This window comes from Durio zibethinus, chromosome 12 (assembly GCF_047325235.1).
Source record: "Durio zibethinus cultivar Kanyao isolate XHJ-2024 chromosome 12, ASM4732523v1, whole genome shotgun sequence".
Lineage (NCBI taxonomy): Eukaryota > Viridiplantae > Streptophyta > Magnoliopsida > Malvales > Malvaceae > Durio > Durio zibethinus.
The window spans coordinates 12,327,642-12,351,610 of NC_143173.1; the positions used below are offsets into that span (position 1 = coordinate 12,327,642).

General features: G+C 31.3%; 4 pseudogenes; all 4 read left to right on the forward strand.

The window, feature by feature from the left end:
- Window positions 1–619: 619 nt before the first annotated feature.
- Window positions 620–12,973, forward strand: LOC111297551 (putative receptor-like protein kinase At3g47110; annotated as a pseudogene).
- On the forward strand, window positions 1,164–2,029 carry LOC111297550 (elongation factor 1-alpha pseudogene; annotated as a pseudogene).
- LOC149515703 (elongation factor 1-alpha pseudogene) lies at window positions 9,489–10,709 on the forward strand (annotated as a pseudogene).
- Window positions 12,974–16,036: 3,063 nt separating the features above from the next.
- Window positions 16,037–22,100, forward strand: LOC149515704 (putative receptor-like protein kinase At3g47110; annotated as a pseudogene).
- The last annotated feature ends 1,869 nt before the right edge of the window (window positions 22,101–23,969 follow it).

Sequence of the window (23,969 nt, forward strand, 5' to 3'; positions counted from 1 at the left end):
CATCGAGCTTCAAGTTAGTCAAACAAATTTACTGGAAAGATGTTTTCATTACGGAACCTAGAAAAGTTGCAAAGATTGAATATTCGTGAAAATCTTCTTGGTAGTCAGGGAGCAAATGACTTAAACTTCTTCTGCTCTTTAATTAGTGCCACCAGCTTGGAGGGATATTCCCTGAGTGCATAAGCAATTTGTCAACTGCTATCACCTATTTTGCTTGAAAGGCAATAACATAGCAATATCATAGTAGGGAGAATACCGGCAAGATTTGGAAACCTAATCAACTTGAAGGTGCTGGTGGCAGGAGGAAATCAATTCAGGTACCATTCCATCTGTGATTGGGAGGCTTCAAAAGCTAAAATTATTTAATGTAAATATTAATTCTATCTCTAGATCCATCCCCACTTCGTTGGGAAATTTAAAGATGTTGATCAAGTTGTATCTAAATGACAACAATCTTCAAGGCGAAATTCCTCCAAGTATAGGCAAATGTGAAAATCTAATTGTTTTAGATCTTTCTAATGACAATCTTAGTGGTTCTATTCCTTCGCAAATAGCTGGACTACCATCATTGTCTATTGGTCTATACTTATCTTCAAACCGTTTGACTGGCATGCTTTCCTTGAAGTAGGAAATTTAAGAAATCTTGACGAATTAGATATTTCTTAAAACATGTTATCAGGTGTCATTCCAAATGATCTTGGTAATTGTATAAGGCTGAAGGTACTAATGGGAGGCAATTTTTTCTATGTATAGATACCCTATTTTATCTGAGAATTTTTTGAGATAAAAATGGACTTTTAACCATTAATTGGGCTCGATTGAGAAGCATTGGATCTAATAAGAAAATTTTCAATTTTAATTTGATTTGGTTTGATTTTATTTGTTTCTTAAAAATAAAATTAATAAATTAATAAAAGGAGAAAAATTAGAAGAAAGAAAAAACGTGGTACTATCGTGGAATAATTCTTGATGATTTAATCTCGAATTTAATGGAATAAATCTTAGTGATTCAATCTCGGATTTGTTAGGCGTATTTCATGTAGAGAATCAAGCATATACAACTGGCAATAAAGAGCAAAAAGTAGAGAGAAATCGGGGGGAATCGATTTTAGGGCTCATTTTTTCACTAACTTCTTTAGCTAACAGGGGGAGAAGCCTGAAAAATCAATCCACACCCGAAAGCCAGCACAGAGAGCTCCATATACGATACCTAGAAACCTATACCAAGGATTCCATCAGAGAAACAAGCAGAAGAACACTCTCTCCTCACTTCTACCGATTTATCAGCTCTTGAATTTTCAAGTTATTTCGGTAAAAAATTTGCTGTGGGTAAGGAGAAGGTTCACATTAACATTGTGGTCATTGGCCATGTTGACTCTGGAAAGTAGACCACAATTGGTCACTTGATCTACAAGCTTGGAGGCATTGACAAGCGAGTGATCAAGAGGTTTGAGAAGGAAGCTGCTGAGATGAACAAAAGATCTTTCAAGTGCGCCTGGGTGCATGATAAGTTGAAGGCTGAGCGTGAGCATGGTATTACCATTGATATTGCCTTGTGGAAGTTCGAGACAACCAAGTACTACTGCACTGTTATTAATGCCCCTGGACATCGTGACTTTTTCAAGAATAAGATTACTGGTACCCCTCGGGCTGACTGTGCTGTCCTTATAATTGACTCCACCACTGGAGGTTTTGAAGCTGGTATTTCTAAGGTGGACAGAACCGTGAGCATGCTCTCCTTGCCTTCACTCTTGGTGTCAAGCAAATGATTTGTTACTGCATCAAGATGGATGCCACAACTCCCAAATACTAAAAGGCAAAGTATGATGAAATTGTGAAGGAAGTTTCTTCCTACTTGAAGAAGGTTGGTTACAACCCTGAAAAAATTCCATTCGTCCCCATCTCTGGTTTTAAGGGTGACAACATGATTGAGAGGCCCACCAACCATGACTGGTACAAGGGTCCAACCCTCCTTGAAGCACCAGACTAGATGTCACGCCCTAAGACCAAGGCGCAACACGGTTGTATTACCTTGAAAAAAACCTCAAAGTAATACGAAGCCTTCTTTTTTAATCATTTTAAAATTTTTCAATAAAATAATCTTGCAAGTAAAATCCATATCTTTAATCCAACTGACGATACATCTTTATATATCCAAATACGAACTATATAAAATACAAAACTATCTCTTAAAATCTCATTGCCAACATATTTTCTAACGATTAAGTAATCTTACCCATTTCATCTTCTAGCTTCACACAAGACTAACCAAACTTATCACTTAGTCATCTGTAAAGAAAAAGTATAAAGGGAATTAGCAAACCACAGCTCAGTAAGTATAGGCTCACACACCTTATCAGATCAAGCATAATTTTTATACATGTCATATAGATCATTCAAAACATTCATCAAATCATAATGTCAAAATATTTCAAATATCATTGTTTTGGCAAACATTTTGCAAACTTATAAATCAATGTCAAAACATGTCAATTCATAAATCATTGCAAAATATGCTACCATTCAAATATCGTAATCAAGCCAAATCATGGGTCAATCATTAAAAATCATCATAAATCATCTTTATATACAAATCATGGATCAATCTTTAAAATCATCATAAATCATCATTACCATTAGTTTATCATTAGTTACGGTCACTGCTATAACCCGTGACATTGGCTGTATCAATAATTTTATCCTTATGATCATTGCTAACTATTATAACCCATTAGCCAGGGCCTTACGCTAACTACTATAACCCATTAATAGGGCCGTATGATCATGTCTATGCTAACTACTATAACCCATTAGTCAGGATCGTAGAACTAGTTCTGTATCGATGATCCCACTTCTAAGGGATGTAAAAACGTAGCTATCACAAAATCATTCTTTAAACATAAATCATTTTCTCATTTCATTCATAAGCATGATCCATCATTTATATAGAGAAACACAAAATAATCATATGCTCAATCCTATTTTCATACACCAAAAATAATGAAATAAAATATTCATTCATTTAGAAACATATATATATACATAGTTTCGAAAACAAGCAAAGCGTGTGAGATTCTACTTACTTCCATTCAATTCCACCACTTAGTTTTTCCCCTAAAATAATTAATGGCCTATCTAAGATCATTTCAACATATCAGAATTTAATTAACCCTTTTTGAGACCATTTACACAAAAATCAACTAAGTTACACAATGGTTAACTTAATTAATTAATACTGGCAGCCTGACCTCTTTTCATTAAAACAGTTATATCTCAATATATCCAAATCGGAATTAAGATCTCTTTAATGCATTAGAAACTAGACCTGATAAGCTTTCTAACCATGTATGGCCCTCCTTGTAATTCCTTGTAGATTTATTATAACAATTTTTACTATCCACATCGTATGCTGCTGCCAGACAGCATGAATACCTTCTAATAAAAATTACACATTTACTCACAGGAAACTCCAAATTCAATTCCCCTTATTTCGTTGAAAACTAGATTCAATGACCTTTTTAAACATGTATGGCTCAATACATAATTCCTTGTATAAAAATTAAGAAGAATTTTGAAATTCCTCACTGCTGCTGCTACTAGACAACCTGCACATCCTTAAGTAGAAATTAGACAACTCTTCATAAAGAACTCAGATTCAACTTCTGTTTATTTAATTAGAAAGTACGTTCAACATGCTTTCCAAAAATATATAATAATTACAGCAATAATCTATCCATTAATACAAAATTCTATTTTAATTCATTATTGCAGATCGTAACATCTCATCCAAAAATAAAATTTCTCCTTCAATCTTTAAATAAAACTCAAATCCCTACTTTCAGCCTTTAAACTCCATTCAATAATCATCAATAAATCTTAAGAACATGAAATAAACAAAGCCTAGTAATTTACCAAAATAGATCATCAAGATTAATGAAAGATTTCATGATTTTTCTTGGTTTTGCTCTCAAAACTTTAACTCCAAATAATAGTAATCAACTTGATATTTCTTCTTAAATAAAAAAAGGGCAGATGCTTACCTTTAAGGGATTAATTTGATTGTAACCTCTGATTCTAAATCGCCAGCTGGATTTTTTCATATTCTCTAACCCTAATGAAGATGAGAAAGAAGAACTCCCATTTCTTTTCTGGTTCTTGATAGCCAGGTTTTCTTTCCTTTAATGTCTCAACCTTTTTTCTTTTACTAAATAATGTCTTAATAAACTAATGGGCTTTGGTATGAGTCTAGCCCAATTATTATTTGGGCTAGGGTATCACATTCTCCCCTCCTTATAAAAAGTTTCACCCTCGAAAGTTGATTTACATCTACATCTTATTCCTTCTTTTTTTTTGCAATCACTTCTCTTGCCATATGATTGTCTTATTAGACTTTAACAATAGTAATCATTTTACCTTAAAAACTTGTTCTTTCCAATCAACTATTCGAAAAAGATATTTTCAATATGTTAAAACTCATATCATCTTGAATTTCTCAATACTCATATCCAATCACATAGCTTCTACTAAGATATTCTCTTAACATAGATTCATCATGTACACTAGACATCAAATGTGACGGTATTCTTTATTTTGAACTTCTTTCAATTTACCAAGAACTTCAAATGTCCTTAAAATGCAAACTTAACCTTTCTTACTTTATAATCCTCATAATGAGTACAAATGATTGACCACTTGAAGCAATAGATCATATCTCCAAATTCTGGTATAATTCTTGTGCTTACTTTAAACCATTACTTAATCAACCAAAATTTATCAACCATTTGTTCCATAAATTCAAAAAATAAAAGTTTTTCTTCTTTGTCCTTATGCTAATAGGTCTAAGACTTAGATCTACTTCCATACAAAACCTCAAAATAATGAATCATTGAATGTTTGTCTTATGACTATAGTTATAAAATATTTCTCTTCAAGTCATGACATAGCATTTCTTAAAAGAATGTCAATAAACAATAAAGCCTTAAAAAATGAAGGGAACACAAAATATTCTTATCCAAAATCATTAGCCCTTATTTATTAAAGATTCATCACTTTCTCAACTAATAATAGCATAACAATTTAGAACTTAAAATCAAATCAGGCTTTCACTACGCACTCTGATATTTCTTTCTAATAAAATTCAAACAAATTAACTTTCATAACATTGTTTTGTAACAAAAAAAGCAAGTGTCCATAAAATTTTTTTGTAATTTGCTTTACACCATGTGTTCATAACTATAACAACCTTGAATAACAATATCAGCAAATCATTTTGTCACTAAAAAGATATCACATAGTACTTTAATTTTCTTTTCTTTTCCATAGACAACATAAAATTTGCTATCAATTAACCACTAGAATACATACGAAATCAATGCAATAGATCATATCCATAAATTTATACCATATAAATTCAGACATAAATCTTTGGTTACCCAAGTTGTCTCCAATTTCGAATATTATTCTTTCTAATATACCAATTATCATATAACAATTGATTCTTCATAATCCCCACAAACATCATAATGTCTCAAATTCTCTTTTTACCAAATATATTGCTATCATCTCCACGTCAAAGTTAAAACCTATGCATCATAATCCATAAAAAAAATTCTTTTATAAAGTTTGAACCAATAAGAACTCCAAACACTTGAATTCACACCAAAAGTATAAAATTATGAACAATAGCCAAATGCATCACATTATTTCAAAAGTTCTTTCAAATCTCTCTAAAATTGAATAGATGCTTAACATCACAAAGTACATAAAATCATCACTTGTAAGATTTCAACCAATCTTTTGCCCTTGTAAAATTCAAACAATCATTTGCACTTGTAAGATTTCAAATGATCATTCTTAACCAAAACATTCATATTTTTCTGTAAATCGATTACTCCTTTAAAACCAACTTCTTTACTAAATCATTTGGATAACTATAATTTTAATTTTTATCCACAAATTTAATTCCTTGCTAAGTACACAGCCTTGTACCACAATAAGCAATGTTCTCTGTAAATATAAAATTCGAAGGAATCCAATAGTATACTTCAATTAGAAACTATAACCACAAATTAATCACTTTAGCTATTGAAAAAAATTTAGTACACCCTAAATAGGAATTTAATAATCAAACTTGAAATTAACTACACAAACGTCCAACTCGCATGATCAAATCTTAAATACTTTCTCAATAAAAAAAATGTAGAACCAAATCAAATGAATATCCACCTTTACGAATATTAAAATATTTACCACAATTATAACATTTTGGACTAAATCCATCAAAATAAATTCTCAAACACTATAATCCATAAATAATTACTTCAAAATTTCAACATATTATTTCATTCCAACTCCAATATTCTATACTTTTAATTCCAACAATGTACGCCAATATTCTAATTTTAATCCATGATCAAGGATTCACTTAAACACTTATCAAATAATTTCAAAACCTCATTAAGTCAAAGGTCTTTTCTCAAACCCATAAGATCTCCAACGACCAAATCATGCTCTTAAATAATCTTTTAACTCATAAAATATGTCTCATTATAAGTTGCATTGAAAATCTCTTCAACTTATAAAATTGCACTATATCAAAGTAATTACACTTTCTCTTAACTATAAGATCCAAAAGCAATAAGTAAATATCAACCAAAATAATTACACAAACAATTCATTGAATCATTGGTTCTTCAGAATTCATTGAAACTTTAACTACTACAAATTCATTGAATCATTTACTTGTACTCACCATTATATTCTATGAATCCAACTTATTTTCTAAAAAAATCATCACCTTATCCAGAGGTCATTATCAAAATTCTTAAAAATTTTCACATAATATATAGATCGTAACCATACTCATAGAATATCTCTTTCAATCCAAGGATCATAAACTATATTCTTTAAAAATCATCATTAATCTAATTATCATAATTTAACTTCTTAAAAATCTTCAAAGATCATAATCGTAGTTCCTAGAAAATCCTTAAAATCATATTATAAGCTCTTTAACATCTCATATAATTTAAAGATCATAACCTGAACTTTTAGAAAATCTTCAAGAAACATAACTTAAGCTCTTTAAAAAAATATCATCACAATCTACAAATCATAATCTAACTCTTAAAAAAATTCTCCAAAGATCACAACTTATGCTCTGATACCACTTTTGTCACGTCCCGAGACCAAAGAGCAACACAGTCATATTACCTTGAAGAAAATAGCAAAGTAATATGAAGCCTTCTTACTTAATCATTCTAAAATTCTTCAATAAAATAATCTACCAAGTAAAATCCATATCTTTAATCCAACTGATGATACATCTTTATATATCCAAATACAAACCATATAAAATACAAAACTATCTCTTAAAATCTCATTGGCCAACATATTCTCCAACGATTAAGTAATCTTACCCATTTCATCTTTTAGCTTTACACAAGACTAACCAAACTTATCACTTAGTCATCTGTAAAGAAAAAGTATAAGCGGAATGAGTAAACTACAGCTCAATAAGTATAGGCTCACACACTTTATCAGATTAAGCATCGTTTTCATACATGTCATATAGATAATTCAAAACATTCATCAAATCATAATGTCAAAATATTTCAAAGATCATCGTTTTGGCAAACATTTTGCAAACTTATAAATCAATGTCAAAACATGTCAATTCATAAATCATTGCAAAATATGCTACCATTCAAATATTGTAATCAAGCCAAATCATGGGTCAATCATTAAAAATCATCATAAATTATCTTTATATACAAATCATAGATCAATCTTTAAAATCATCATAAATCATCATTATCATTAGTTTATCATTAGCTACGGTCACTACTATAACCCTGACATTGGCCGTATCGATAATTTCATCATCGTGATCATTGCTAACTATTATAACCCGCTAGCTAGGGCCTTACAATAACTACTATAATTCGATAGCAGGGTCGTATGATCATGTCTATGATAATTACTATAACCTATTAGCCAGGACCGTAGAACTAGTTCTGGTGTTGATGATCCCACTTCCTAGAGATATAAAAACATAGCCATCACAAAATCATTCTTTAAACATAAATTATTTTCTCATTTCATTCATAAGCACGATCCATCATTTATATAGAGAAACACAAAATAATCATATGCTTAATCCTATTTTCATACACCGAAAATAATGAAATAAAATATTCATTCATTTAGAAACATATATATATATATATATATACATAGTTTCGAAAACAAGCAAAGTGTGTGAGATTCTACTTACCTCCATTCGATTCCACCACTTAGTTTTTCCCCCAAAATAATTAATTGCCTATTCAAGATCATTTCAATAGATCAGAATTTAATCAACCCTTTTTTGAGATCATTTATACAAAAATCAACTAAGTTACACAAGGGTTAACTTAATTAATTAATACTAGCAGTCTGACCTCTTTTCATTAAAACAATCATTTCTCAATATATCCAAATCAGAATTAAGATCTCTTTAATGAGTTAGAAACTAGACTTGATAAGCTTTCTAACCATATATGGCCCTCCTTGTAATTTCTTGTAGATTGATTATAACAATTTTTACAATCCACGACAAATGCTGCTGTCAGATAGCATGAATACCTTCTCATAAAAATTACACATTTATTCACAGGAAACTCCAAATTCAATTCCCCTTATTTCGTTGAAAACTAGATTCAATGATCTTTTTAAACATGTATGGCTCAATACATAATTCCTTGTATAAAAATTAAGAAGAATTTCGAAATTCCTCACTGCTGCTGCTGCTACTAGACAGCCTGCACATCCTCAAGTAGAAATTGGACAACTCTTCATAGAGAACACCGATTCAACTTCTATTTATTTCATTAGAAAGTATATTCAACATGCTTTCCAACAATATATAATAATCATAGCAATAATCTAACCATTAACACAAAATTCTATTTTAATTCATTATTGCAGATCGCAACATCTTATCCAAAAATAAAATTTCTCCTTCAATCTTTAAATAAAACTCAAATCCCTACTTTCAACCTTTAAACTCCATTCAATAATCATCAATAAATCTTAAGAACATGAAATAAACAAAGCCCAGTAATTTACCCAAATAGAATGTAAAGATTAATGAAAGATTTCATGATTTTTCTTGGTTTTACTTTCAAAACTTTAACTCCAAATAATAGCAATCAACTTGATATTTCTTTTTAAATAAAAAGAGGGCAGATGCTTACCTTTAAGGGATTAACTTGATTGTAGCTTCTGATTCTGTATCGTCAACTTGATTTTTTTCATATTTTCTAACCTTAAAAAAGATGAGAAAGAAGAACTCTCATTTCTTTTCTGGTTCTTGATAGCTAGGTTTTCTTTCCTTTAATGTCTTAGCCCTTTTTCTTTTACTAAATAATGTATTAATAAATTGATGGGCTTTGTTATGATTCTAGCCCAATTATTATTTGGGCTGGGGTCTCACACCAGATCAATGAGCCCAAGAGATCGTCCAACAAGCCACTCCGTCTCCCACTTCAGGATGTCTACAGGATTGGAGGTATTGGAACTGTTCCAGTGGATCATGTTGAAACTGGTATCCTCAAGCCTGGTATGGTGGTTACGGTTGGTCCCTCTGGATTGACCACTGAAGTTAAGTCCGTTGAGATGCACCACGAGGCTTTTCAGGAGGCTCTTCCTGGTGACAATGTTGGCTTCAATGTTAAGAATGTTGCTATCAAGGATCTCAAACAAGGATATGTTGCCTCAAAGTCCAAGGATGATCCTGCCAAGGAGGCTGCCAACTTCACTTCCCAAGTCATTATCATGAACCACCCATGGCAGATTGGAAATGGTTATGCTTCTGTCCATGATTGCAACACCTCTCACATTGCTGTCAAGTTTGCTGAGCTCGTGACCAAGATTGACAGGCAACCTGGCAAGAAGCTTGAGAAGGAGCCCAAGTTCTTGAAGAATGGTGATGCTGGTTTTGTTAAGATGATTCCCACCAAACCCATGGTTGTGGAAACCTTCTCTAAATACCCCTTACTTGGGCGATTGACCGTGAGGGACCGGAGACAGACTGTTGCTGTTGGTGTAATCAAGAGTGTGGAGAAAAAAAACCCATATGGAGCCAAGAGATTTCTGGATTTTGCTTTCCAAGACAATTTGTTGGGGTTTTGAAAATTCCCTGTCAACATTTGAGATTTATTCGTCAATTTCTAAAAATTAATCAAACAGAAAACAAAAGAATAATCATTTTAAAAAGAGAGCTATACTCAAATAATTCTGAAGAAAAGCTAAGTGCTGTGGCTTTTATACTTTCCCAACATGACACCATTTTCGATAAGTTAGGATCCGCTTGTTGACTCGAAGACCCGCGTACCGACCTGCTTCCTAACTTGACCCGATTGCAAGTTTTCCTTATTTTATTTTATTTTATTTTATTTTTAACCCATTTTTCATTATGTTATTATTTTCTAGTTTTTATTTAAAAAACAAAAAAAAAAGGGAATTATTTCTGCCACTAATATTTTTGAAAAAAATATATTTAAAAAAAATCTTTTTGAAAAAAAGAAAAAATCTTTGTAAATAATATTTTCAAAATAATAAATAAAAAAAATTGAAAAGGTTTTGTTGCTCTAATAAAATTAATAAATTATTTGGTAAAGCAAAAAAAATGATGATGATCAAGGCTTGGGTAATTCGAAATCAAACTAGTACCTTCTTTTGGATCGACATTTTGGGGTACTATAATCTTCTTCATGCGCAACCAACTTCTATTTTGTAGATCAACTTCAATCACGTGCCCAATCACACCTAACCAAAAAAGATTGGTGGTGACTCCCTTTCATCCATGTCTAGTTGTAGGTTTATGGATCTATACGTTATGATACAATGGATCAATTCCTTCATCTTTGAGGTCATTGAGAGGTCTTACAAATTTAGACCTCTCTAGAAACAATCTAACTGGTAAAATTCCTGAATTTCTTGTGACATTTGGAGCTTTACACTACTTGAATCTTTCTTACAACAATTTCAAACGTCTAGTACCAGTTGATGGAGTCTTTAAAAATGCAAGTGCTGCATTCCTTGAAGGGAACAGTAAGCTTTGTGGAGGCACTCCTGAGTTCCACTTGCCAACTTGTGATAACTTGAAACATAGAGGGAGATCAACTATTTCACTTAAATGAATAATTGCTATCGTTTCTGTGCTTTCAGAAGTTATTTTGGTTTTCTCCCTCATGTTTCTCTTTTGGTTTAGAAAGAAAAGAAAGCAACCTGCATCACCAAATGCAGAAAATCCATTGTTAAGGTTATCATATCAAAGCATCCTAAAAGTTACTAATGGTTTCTCATCAGCAAATTTAGTAGGTACAGGTAGCTTTGGTTTCGTATATAAAGGAATTCTTGAAGAGAATGGAACAATTATTGCCGTCAAGGTACTTAAACTTTTATGTCATGGAGTTTCCAGAAGTTTCTTGGCTGAATGTGAGGCCTTAAGGAATGTTAGACATCGAAACCTTGTCAATTGTCAAGGTATTAACAGTATGTTCTGGTGTGGACAATCAAGGAAATGATTTTAAGGCTCTTGTTTATGAATTCATGGCAAAAGGAAGCCTAGAGGATTGGTTGCATCCAATTGTTGGCATGAATGAGGGAGAGGAGGCAGAAAAAAGCTTCAATTTTTTTCAGAGATTGAATGTGGCAGTTGATGTTGGTTGTGCATTGAAGTATCTTCATCATCATTGCGAAACAGCTACTGTTCACTGGGATCTCAAACCGAGCAATATTCTACTTGATGATGAAATGGTTGGCCATGTCAGTGACTTTGGCCTAGCAAAATTCATTACATCAGACATACAAAATAACACTTCAAGCCTGTCAAGCTCTCTTGGGTTAAGAGGAACAATTGGTTATGCTCCGCCAGGTAAGTAGAACATTCTTTCAAATCAATATGTTATTTAATTTAACCTGTTAAGATCTTTGATGTAAGAAAGCTATTTGCATCTGTTTCGAAATTATTGCTGTTATTTGTGACAAATAAATTGCAAAATATGGCTTGGGATGTAATGTGACAACATATGGAGATGTGTACAGCTATGGCATTCTTTTGTTGAAGATGTTACAGGGAAAAGACCAGCTGATCAAATGTTTAAAGAGAACCTAAACCTTCATAACTTTGTTAAAATAGCTTTGCCAAATCGAGTGGCTGAGATTACAGATCCCACTCTTCTTCAACAAATTTTGGGAGGAGAAACAATGATGAACGTTATTTTCAATGAGAGCAGCCAAAAAGAAAACAGGCTTCTTCGGAGCTTGAATTCCATATTTGAAATTGGAATTGCCTATTCTTTTGAGTTGCCAACTGACAGAATGGACATGGCTAATATTGCTGCTGAGCTTTGTTCTATAAGAGACAAGCTGCTTCCACCTCGATCATTAAGAACAAGAGGCAATAATATTGGTTTAAATCTAAGTAACAGTAACATTTATTTTCTTATACATTTTTTCCAAATTTTACATCCTTTACATTATTTTCTTCAACTGCAGGTACTGCTTAATGGGTTAAGCTTAGTTGGTCACTATAAAATTTGATTTAGAACTCCCTGGCTCCCTGTATTCTGTCCTGCAGACAATCCCTCCCCTAGAAAGAAATAGGCAAAAGAAGAAAATATCATCATTTCCTTCAGCTGGAGTTACTCAGTCTTGTACATGTTATTTTCTTCTTTTTAACCCTTTGCTTCCCATTCGCTTGTTTTGTGAAATGAAGGACCAAATCTGTAAGACTATTGGATTTAGCTTTAAGTTCTTAATCTTGTGTCTACATTTCAGGAATAAAATTCCACCTCTAGTGTTTCAGGTTTCATGAATAATATACGTTTTTCTTTTGCTTATTGCTTAACATTATTGGATTTAGAATGAGTTTATGTCCAAATTTATCTGGTATGTTATTCCGCCAAATTTAAGTCTAGGCAAATGAATTTTATAAAGCTTATGTCTTTTTTCTTTTCTCGAGTGGCTTTTATTCAAGGGGATTGACCCATGAACCACGCAGGCGCAACCAAAACTGATCACTCATAAGCTATTAGACGACTTTGGAAATCGTAACTTTCTTCTTTTCTTTTTCCACAACGAAATCACAAGGCAACTAAGCATTGTTTTCATGTATATTACAAATAACATACAATTTGGGGGGGTTCATAATTTTCACTACCCTCCATAGATAGAATTCAAACTTTTCCAATTCTATCATTTTTTTTAACAATAATTTATTCTGAGAATTGTTCATAAAGATATTGAGATGAAAAAAAAAATAGATAGGTGTGTTTTCTGAATAAATTAAGAAAAGTGACTACATAGTCAATTGGTCGTTAAAATCCAGGGGAAGGGAAAAAAATTATTAATGTTTAATGTTTCATGAATACGTAGCAGCAATGTTATTGTGAGAAATGGTTACCATGGTAAGAAGATAACACACAGCAAACCTGGAAGAATAAGACAAAAGCATCTAATTCAAAATTGGATGTAACAGTTTAATCATGAACAAAATGATTAATTCTTTTGATCATTTCGTTTGCATTTTAATCACTCTTGTTTTGATCAGAAGATAAGCTTCTTCTGCTACTTTTGATTTTCTCATTTTCAAGAAATTAAAATTTAATGAATTTTCCTGAGAAGGAATATTTATTTCATTTTCAAAAGAAAAAAAAAATCAAACAAAAAAACAAGCCTTATAATTTTGCTGTTAAATTTACAGAAAAAAAAAGTAAATTTTCCTCTTTTTTTATTTCAATTTATTCAGGAAAGTACATATACAATAAGAAAAATAAATATAATCAAATCAAACCAATTTTTATCAATAACCCATTGTTATTGGATAGAAAAAATAAGGAAACTAATTAAATTCATCTTGATGGATGATGTTATGGATGACATAATGAAAAGGATTAATTAAATGGTCTAGCTTTTGAATGTGAATTAATTTCTACCGACCATCCCTGTAAAATATCTAATAAAACAACAAGAAAACTCAGAAACAGAAAATTTGCGAAGGCAAGATACCATTACTCTTTGAAGCTATATCTGATTGATCAATTACAAGATAACACGATGACTTCACTTGAATGATAACTTCTCTTGCCAAAAATTATTTTCTAAACTTGTAATACCCAAGCCTAAGTTATTATAGTCTAATTAGTGACCTAGCTCATAGGTGTCATTGGTAAAAAAAAAAAAAACCTAAAGGAGAAGAAAATAAAAAGAAAACTTATCAACAGTTTTTTTTTTCTTTGACAAAAAAAAGAGGGAAAACTTTATGAAATGCTTGAAAAGAAGAAGAGATGAAGAAATAGGGCAAATCAATCCTAGAAATCACTAATTAAGATAAAATTTTGCTTAAAACTTTTGGAATTTTCATATTTTATGTAATTTTCTATAAACCCCAAATTATATTTTTGTATCTTCTCAACTTCAAAAAAAAAAAAATTCTAACGACTTTTCAATGATAATCAAGCGAAATTATAAGTATCAATGGAAATGTCACTTCAGAACTTTTCTAATGTTATGTATGGTACTTCATTTAATTGAGTAATTTAGAAGAATTCAATGTTTTAAATTTTTTATTTTTGGGTTTTTGATAATTACAGATGCTCAATTTTGAACTGTCAGAACTTCTTACTCCAATGGCTAATTTAGTCAAACTTTAGGTGCTTTTGATAGTAGAAAATTTGAACTTTCTTGTGATACAATTGGTTTATTTAGATGATTTATAGGCTAAGAGAATCGAGGCCCCCAAAGCGTTCTTCATAAATCTAAAACCTAAAAACTCTGGGCTGTTTGTGATAATTTGTTAAGTTTTGGCATTCAAAACTTAGGCTTCTGAAAATCATTTTTGCTGAAACAAAATTCTAGGTTATGGTATTACATCCCTACTTTAAATTTATGTTCACTTTGTCATTAGGAACTGCAGGATGCGTGAGCTTTTGTGGTTCAAAGTGAGCCAAATGATCACAAAATGTAAAATTTTCAAAATTTTGTTTTTAATTATTTGAAAAATTATTTCCAGCCAATAGTTATTGTATTTAGTTATAAATTACTTAAATTTTAATTATATTATTTTTAATGAATTTTTACTTATTTTAATATATTTTTACTGTGTTAATTTCATGTTATTGGTATTGTTAAAGAGTTATTAAATTATATTTAGATTTACAAAAAAAAAATTATTACTAAATGTTAAAAATTAAATATTTGTAAAAATTTATATTGCTACTGATTTTTATGGTTTAATCCTTAATTTCATATTTACACTAAATTTTAGACTTTTTGTTATATTAAAAGAAAATATTTTATATGCTAAAAGAAAATACTTCCAAATAATTTTGAATTGTCAAAATAGTTGCCATACAACCCAATTTGCTTAGGATGACTTGCGGAAGGTTTGTCTTATTAAATTTATGTTTTCGAGATAAATTTTTATTTTTTAATATTTCTTGAATTATTAGGATATTAAAAGAATTGAGTAATTTGCTGCTGAAATTTTAAATTAGCATATTAGGTAAGTGACTTGATATCTCTTCAGTTTTTATGTCCCTAAAAATCAGCCTCAAAATGTTTAGAGTTAAAATATATAATATACTGTTTTGTCCATTTGTTTTGTAAATTGGGTTGAACATGCAAAATGTATATATAATTTCTTTGTTATGAGTTTGAAATATGATTTGATATTGTTTTGATTTTCAAATATGATTTCATAATAATATATTTTTATACCCATCATTTGTCGAATATGAAATTTTACTTTGAAAGGATTATGGAATTTACCCTGTATGGATTATGTTTTGAGAAAATTTATAAATATTGAATTTGTATATGTTGGGTAATCCAAAAATATATATTTTTTTTGCCTCCTAGTGTGACTATGTTCTGACTTTGCCAATGGGGCTTAATTATTGGCTATGTTGACATGTACTTTGTAATATCAATACCAATTTTGAACAATATCACTGATTAAGAATAGTGATTTTTGTTTACCGTACAATCAATGATATACTTCTGTGACATTGCACTAAAGGGGTTACTGAGTAACACTTTTAGTCCCACATTGGAAAAATATGTGGATAAGTAATAATAAATATGTAGAGATCTAAACCCAAGTTTGTGAGGCATTTTTTATTAGACAAAATCATAAAACCTTCAGATCAAAGTGGATAATACATTATAGGTTGGTGTGGATCTCCACAAATGTGAGCCTTTATAATTATGCTTGCCCACGTAAATTTGCTGGTTGTTTAAACCAATTACGATTTGTGCTTCTTATTGGATTGGATCCTCAAACTGGGTCAGCTTCTTTTTACTTTTCTTGCTTCTTCACCCCATTGTCTTCTTTTTTGTTTTTCTACAAAATACCCTATGGCTTCGTTAGTACCTTTCGCTTGCGGTGATTGTATTTTTTTCTCAATTAAACAAAAATCAAACAGAAACCTAAAATATATATAGTCGAATCCCTCGAAAATTTTGTTATCAAAACTTTTTGTTGAATGCCTTCATTGTGTGTTTTTCTTTTTTAACTATTTTCCCCAACACAGAACTCCCAAAAGAAAATCCTAATTATCTAAACCCAAAACACCAAAAAAGGCTATAAAAAAACTCTTAATTTTTCTATCTTTTTTCTTTTACTCTTTCTCCCTCAAATCTTTTTTAGTGATTCTTCATTTTTTCTAATTGATCCTACTGGAGCCCTTTTATAGGCCTCTAATCCCAATTACAATAGGAAAAGAAGTTTTCTTGGTTTGAATCTCCTAATCAACTTCAACCTTGGATTTTTAATCCAAATCTATCTCTCAAACCATTTTCCTTTTATAGTTCTTTTTCAATTAAAACACTTTCAATTCAACAACTCAATTAGAAATAAACCCTATTCAAGTTTTAGCAAAACAATTATTTTCCCTTTTTTTAATGTAATAATAATAACTTTAAACTAAATACAATACCAAAAATAAATTAAAAAAATGCAAAGCCTAATCTTAAAATATAAATTGACCCCGAACTAAATGAGATGTCTACAGTTATCCCTCTTTACATATTTTCTGTGAAATATGAATTGTGCAAAGATATAAACACCCATTATGATTGGATTTGATACAAAGAGAAAATCTAAAGATTCTCATTTACAATAAAGATTCGCAATTCGCAACTAAAATTCAAAAGTTTGCAACAAAAAATTTAAACATTTGCAATTTGAAATTCAAGAATTCCCAACTTGAATCTCAAAAGTTCACAATTAAATTCAAAGATTTTCAATTTGAATTTAAAGACCTGCAAAACATTCAAAGTTCTCTAAAAAATTCAAAGATTTGCAAATAAATTCAAAATTTTGCAAGAAAATCAAAGATTCGCAAGGATTTAAAGATTGGTAAGATTCAAAATTCATAAAAGATTCAAAGGTTTCCAAAAAATTTCAAGATTTGCAAAGGTTCCCAGATTCATAAAGATTATAAATTTCACAAAGATTCTAAGATTCGTAAAAGATTTCAAGATTTGCAAAGGTTCCAAGATTCATAAAGATTATAAATTTCACAAAGATTCTAGGATTCGCAAAGATTACAAGTTTTACAAAGGTTCCCAGATTCACAAAGAATTTCAAAAATTCATAATTGTAAAGATTCGCAAAGATCAAAGATCCACAAAAATTCTAAGATTTGCAAAGAATTTCAAAGTTTAGCAATCGTAAAGATTCGTAAAGATTCCAAGATTTGCAAAGAGTTTTAAAGTTTCACAATTATAAAGATTCATAAATAATTTCAATGATTCGGAATTGTAAAGATTTGCAAATAATTTTAAAGATTCAAAAATTCATATTTACATCCAAAATTTTAAAGATTTACATTAAAAAAACTTAAAAGATTCAAATCTAAGATTCAAAGGTTCATATTCAAAAATCTTAGAGATTCACATCTAAGATTCAAAGGTTTGCATTAAAAAACATTTATTTTAAATAAATTTAAACCATCTAATATGTTGGTAAGGTTCTTTTTATTTTATTTAAAAAATAATTTTTCTTCTTTTTTCTTTTTTTAAAAAATATTTATAAATAAATAAATACATATATAGTCAAATAAATAAAATAAACAAATAAACAAATAAACAAATAAATAAATAGACAATTATGATAAAATACTAAGATAACTAGAACCTAAGAAAATGACAAGTAAAAAATAAATACCAAAAATTGGGCTGCAATCCATTCCAAAGCAAGTGGGCCTTTCTAATTGTGCTTGCCCACTTCAATTTGCTAGTTGTTGGAATCGGTTATGATTTGAGTTTTTTATTGGATTGGATTCCAAACTGGATCGGTCTCCTTTTACTTTTCTTATTTCTCCACCCCTTTGTCTTCTTTCTTGTTTTTCTCCAAAATGCTTATGGCTTCGTTAGTACCCCCCTCACCTATAGTTATTGCCTTTCTTTAATGTAATAACAATAACTCTAAACTAAATACAATACCCAAAATAAATAAAAAAATTCAAAGTATAATCTTAAAATATAAATTGATCACTGACTAAATGAGGTGTTTACAATTAGTAGTATCACTAAAATGATCAAAAATTAGTTTATATATATTTATTTATTTATGAATAATATTTTGTATTTCAATGATTGTTTTATATTTGTAAGTATTCATATTCCAAACACTATTGAGATGAAAAAAAAAAAAAAAAAACCAAAAAGATGAATCCATAATAAAAGTGAGGAAAAGTATTCAATATAGCAATCCTGATAACTGGTGATCAGCTGAGGGTTATCCAATCCTGGAATAGTTCCATTCACTTCTGCGAGTGGTATGGTGTTAGGTGCGGTCGCAGACATCAGAGAGTAATCAAGCTGGAACTGCAACTCCTAAAACTTACAGGGTCCATATCACCGTACATTGGAAATTTGAGCTTTCTCAGGGTGTTGAATCTTGGAGGCAATAGATTCAACAACGAAATTCCTGAAGAAATTGGACGTTTAAGAAGATTGGAAAGATTACAAATGGCCAATAACTCCATCAGTGGTGAAATTCCTTCCAATTTATCTGGTTGTTCTAAGCTTACAATTGTTTTTATGAAACGCAACCAGCGAACTGGAGAAATACCTGGTTTCCTTGGTCTCTTGTCAAACCTGGAAGTGTTAAGTTTATCCACCAACACTTTAGCAGGGAGTATCCCACCTTCATTGGGGAACTTATCGTCCCTGGAGAAACTCTCATTGGCTAAAAATGGTCTGAGTGGGGCGATTCCTGAAGCTTTCGGGCAACTGTCAAATCTTACATCTTTCTTTGTGGTGGTAATGAAATTTCTGGTATTGTTCCTGCCCCAATTTCGATCTCTCTAAAATTAAAGATTTTGATATTCGCGAAAACAAAATGCAAGGCACTCTTCCTTCTGATTTAGGAATCACTATGCCATATATTGAATTCTTTTCTGTCGTGCAAAACCATTTCACTGGACAATTGCCGGTTTCAATATCCAATGCCACAAATCTCAGCATATTTCAAGTTGCAAAAAACAGACTTACAGGAAACTTGCCTTCATTTGAAAAGCTGATAAAACAATTATATTTTCTCTTAGAAATTAACCATTTTGGAAATGGGGGAGCGGGTGACTTAGACCATCTGTGTTCTTTAACCAATACCAACAAACTAAGTTATCAAGACATAGGCGATAATAATTTTGGAGAGGAATGGCCGGAGTGCATTGGTAATTTGTCCATCACTATTTCGGCTTGAGTATTACAAAATAACAAAATATGGGGAAGAATACCTGATGGGACGGAAGTCTCGTCAATTTGGGTGTGCTAGCTGCATCAGGAAATCAGCTATCAGGTTCCATTCCCCCTGTATTGGGAGGCTTCAGAAGCTAAAGATATTTTATGCTAGTAAAAATTACTTTCTCTTTATTCCCTCTTCTATTGGAAATTTGGCAATGTAAGTCCAACTTACTCTAATTAGTAACAATCTTCGGGACAACATTCCTTCAAGTCTAGGCAAGTGCAAAAATTTGGCGGTATTGGATCTTTCTTATAATAGTCTTACTGGATCAATACCCCCTGAAGTAATTGGACTTTCATCATTGTCCATTTATGTGGACTTATCATCCAACTATTTGACTGGTGTGCTGTGCTTCCGATTGCAGTCGAAAATCTGAAAAATCTAGGTGAATTGTATGTTTCTCAAAACAAGTTATCTGGTTTGCTTCCTAAAAATCTTGGCAGCTGTGTGAGACTGGAGAAACTGTTCTTAGATGGCAATTTGTTTGAAGGGCCTATTCCTTTATCTTTGGGTTCATTGAGGGGTCTTATGGAATTAGACTTATCTAACAATAATCTTTCCGGTAAGGTGCCAGAATTTCTTGCAAGCTTTGTATCATTACAGTATTTAAATCTATCTTTCAATGATTTCGAGGGTATGATACCAATTGAAGGAGTCTTTAAGAATGCAACTGCTACATTCGTTGAGGGAAACACTAAGCTTTGTGGAGGCATCCCTGAGTTACACTTGTCCAAAGGTAACACGAAAACACCCTTCAAAGGATCAAACACTTCTCTTAAATTAAAAATTGCAATTGGTTTGGTGATTTTAGGAGTGACTTTGGTATTCTCATTTCTCCTCATTTTGTGGTTTAGAAAGAAGAAAGAGCAGCCAACAGCAACTTGTGCAGAAAATTCACTTTTACAGTTATCATACCAAAGCATCCTAAGGGCTACTAATGGATTCTCCTTGCAAAATTTGGTTGGTTCAGGTAGCTTTGGTTCTTTACACTAAGGTGCTTAATCTTCTTATCATGGAGCTTCCAGGAGTTTCTTAGTTGAATGTGAGGCCTTGAGGAACATTAGACATTGAAATCTTGTCAAGGTATTAACAGCAATTTCAGGTGTTGATTATCAAGGCAATGATTTTAAAGCATTGGTTTATGAGTTCATGGTAAACGAAAGCTTGGAGGATTGGCTGCATCCATATATCGACATGAATGAACAGGAGACGATGAGAAACCTGAATTTCTTCCAGAGAGTAAATGTGGCAGCAGATGTTGCTCATGCACTGGAGTATCTGCACCATCATTGCGATACACCAATTATTCATTGTGACCTCAAGCCAAGCAATATTCTACTTGATGAGGAAGTGGTTGGCCATATAAGTGACTTTGGCTTAGCAAATATCCTTTCTGCTGACAGGCTAAACAATTCTACTACTCAGTCCAGGTCCCTCTGGGATTAAGAGGAACCATCGGTTATGCTTCACCAGGTAAGTACATTTTTTTCATTTATTCCATTTTAGTAGTTTTCTCTTAGCACAACAACATTCAAAAGCAAAACATATAATGTGGAAGTAGTTTTTGGCTAACAAAAAATGGCTACATTACTTCAAATTAGAATGTAATTTTACATGTTTAAAGCTTGGATGTCAGAGGCTATATCTTTATATTTTTCAAAGTATCTCTTCTGCAATTATTGCTATAATTTATATAATTTGTTGATGAATTTATTGAAGAATATGGGATGGGAAGTGAATTGTCAACCAAAGGTGATGTTTATAGTTATGGCATCCTCGTGCTTGAGATGTTTACAGGGAAACGGCCAACTAATGAAATGTTCAAAGAAGGTTTCAACCGTCACAACTTTGTTGTGGCAGCTTTGCCTGAACGAGTGATTGAGATTATAGATCCCATTCTTCTTGAAGAGCAAGTCAAACAAGAAAATGACAGACATCTTCAATTCTTGAATTCAATATTTGAAATAGGAGTCATTTGTTTTGCTGAATCTCCAAGTGAACGGATGGACATGAGTGATGTTGTTACCAAACTTTGTTGTATTAAAGACAAGCTTCTTCCAACTCGATTACATTGTGAGGGCCAAACCTTATATGCTGCTCAATCAGCAGGTGAATAATTCTCATTATTCTTAAAAAAAAACACAAACCATTGCTTGACTTAAGTCACATTTCCACTAATTTTCAAATAAATACTGTGTTCAGATGATATGAGCAAGTAAATTGTTTTTTGGCTACATTCCGTCCAAGTAAATATGATGGTTTAATTTAGAGATTTCTTTGTTTTCATATGGTTCAGGTATCTGAGGAGCTATATCAATGAACTTGAGAGGCTTAAGTGAGGCAAAATACTGCCAGTCTTTATTTCACATTGTATCTGGTATTTGCAGAAGTAAAACCTTTCCAACAAGCACTCAAGTTGGAGAAGAGAAAAATAAAGAGTAAGTTTGTCCACCAATTATTGGTGTATGTAATCTGTATGAATTTTCTTTTGTTGTGGATAATCATCAAAGCAGAATTCAGAATAACGCAAATAAGTTGTTCCCCTACACCTTTTGTGGCTGGTTAAGATAAAATTTCTTTTCTTTTTTCTTTTTTACTTTTTAGAAAAAAATAAGACAATTCAATCAATCCATTTAGTTGAAAAAATAAGCCAAGTAACATTCTCCCATGATAAGCTAGTTAGATAAAGTGACACCAACGACACCTGGGTGAACAAATTTTATAATATCTACGATGCTACTTGGCTCACAAATATTAATACTATAAATTCAACAGTTTCTATGTGCATGTTGAGATAAAACCATAACTGTTTCCTTGTTCTGAATATCACCACTGCATCAATGTTTAGTTGTACATAACACCATTACCTTCGCCTTTTCTCTGTTATTGGCTTTGTTTTTTTCACAAGTGATGTAATACCTGTAAAAAAAAGGGACTATTTTAAGTACTTTTATAAGTGGAGGAACTCTCTATTAAAGAATGGGAAACGCAGATGACCTATTGATAAATAACCCACTTTTTTAATAGGGTTAACTTATCCTATAGTTTTTGGTCCGACCAGTAATTGAAAGGAAAAGAAAAAGGGCTTATTTCTCCTCTGTTTCTTATGTAGAAAAGACATAAAAGGATTCCAAGTGAAGGGTAACAACAAAAATTTGCAAGAAGAATTGTCTGTCAAAGATGAGTAAATAATTTCTTTCAATTTTGAAGTATTGATTGTTAAGTTTTGAGACATAATTTATAATCAAGAAACTCTAAAATTTTAGGGTTTCCATTATCCCTCTTCAAAATTAGTTTGGAAAAATAATTTAGACTTTAATTAGGGTCTAATTAAGTATTGAGAAAGTTTGGTAATATGATTTTATTATTGTAAAATTAGGAAACAGAAATTTGATGGGGATAGAAAGAAAAATTTTTATTTCGTAAGAACCTTGATATGAACCCTAGTGTTTGTAGTGATGGATTAGGATAATATTCTGTATTAAGGGATAAAATACTACTATGGTTATTATATATCATTGGAAAGCTTGCTAAATTTACATTCTATGGAAGTAAACAAGAGTCAATTTCGAGTTTTCTATGAAGAGTAGTTTAATATTTACTTAAGGATGTGTAGGCTGCCTAGTAGCAGCAGTAAGGGAGGAATTTCGAAATTCCTCTTAATTTTTATACAAGGAATTATGTATTGAGTCATACATATTTGAAAAGATCATTGAGTCTACTTTTCAACGAAAGAAGCGTAATTGAATTTGGTGTTTCCTATGAATAAATGCATAATTTTTATTAGAAGCTATACAGGCTGTCTGGCAGCAGCATATGATGTCGATTTTAAATATTATTATAATTAACCCACAACGAATCACAAAATGGGCCATATATGGTTAGAAAGCTTATCAGGTCTAGTTTCTAATACATTAAAAAGATTTTGATTCCGAGTTGGTTATCCTGAGATATGGTCATTTTAGTGAAAGTAGTGCAGACTACTAGAATTAGTTACTTGAGTTAATTCTTGTTTAACTTAATTATTTTTGGTATAATTGGTCTAAAAAATGGGTTGATTAATTACTTTTGTATTGAAATGATCTTGAATAGGCCATTAATTATTTTGGAGGAAAAACTAAATGGTGAAATCAAAATGAGGTAAATAGAATCTCACACACATTGCTTG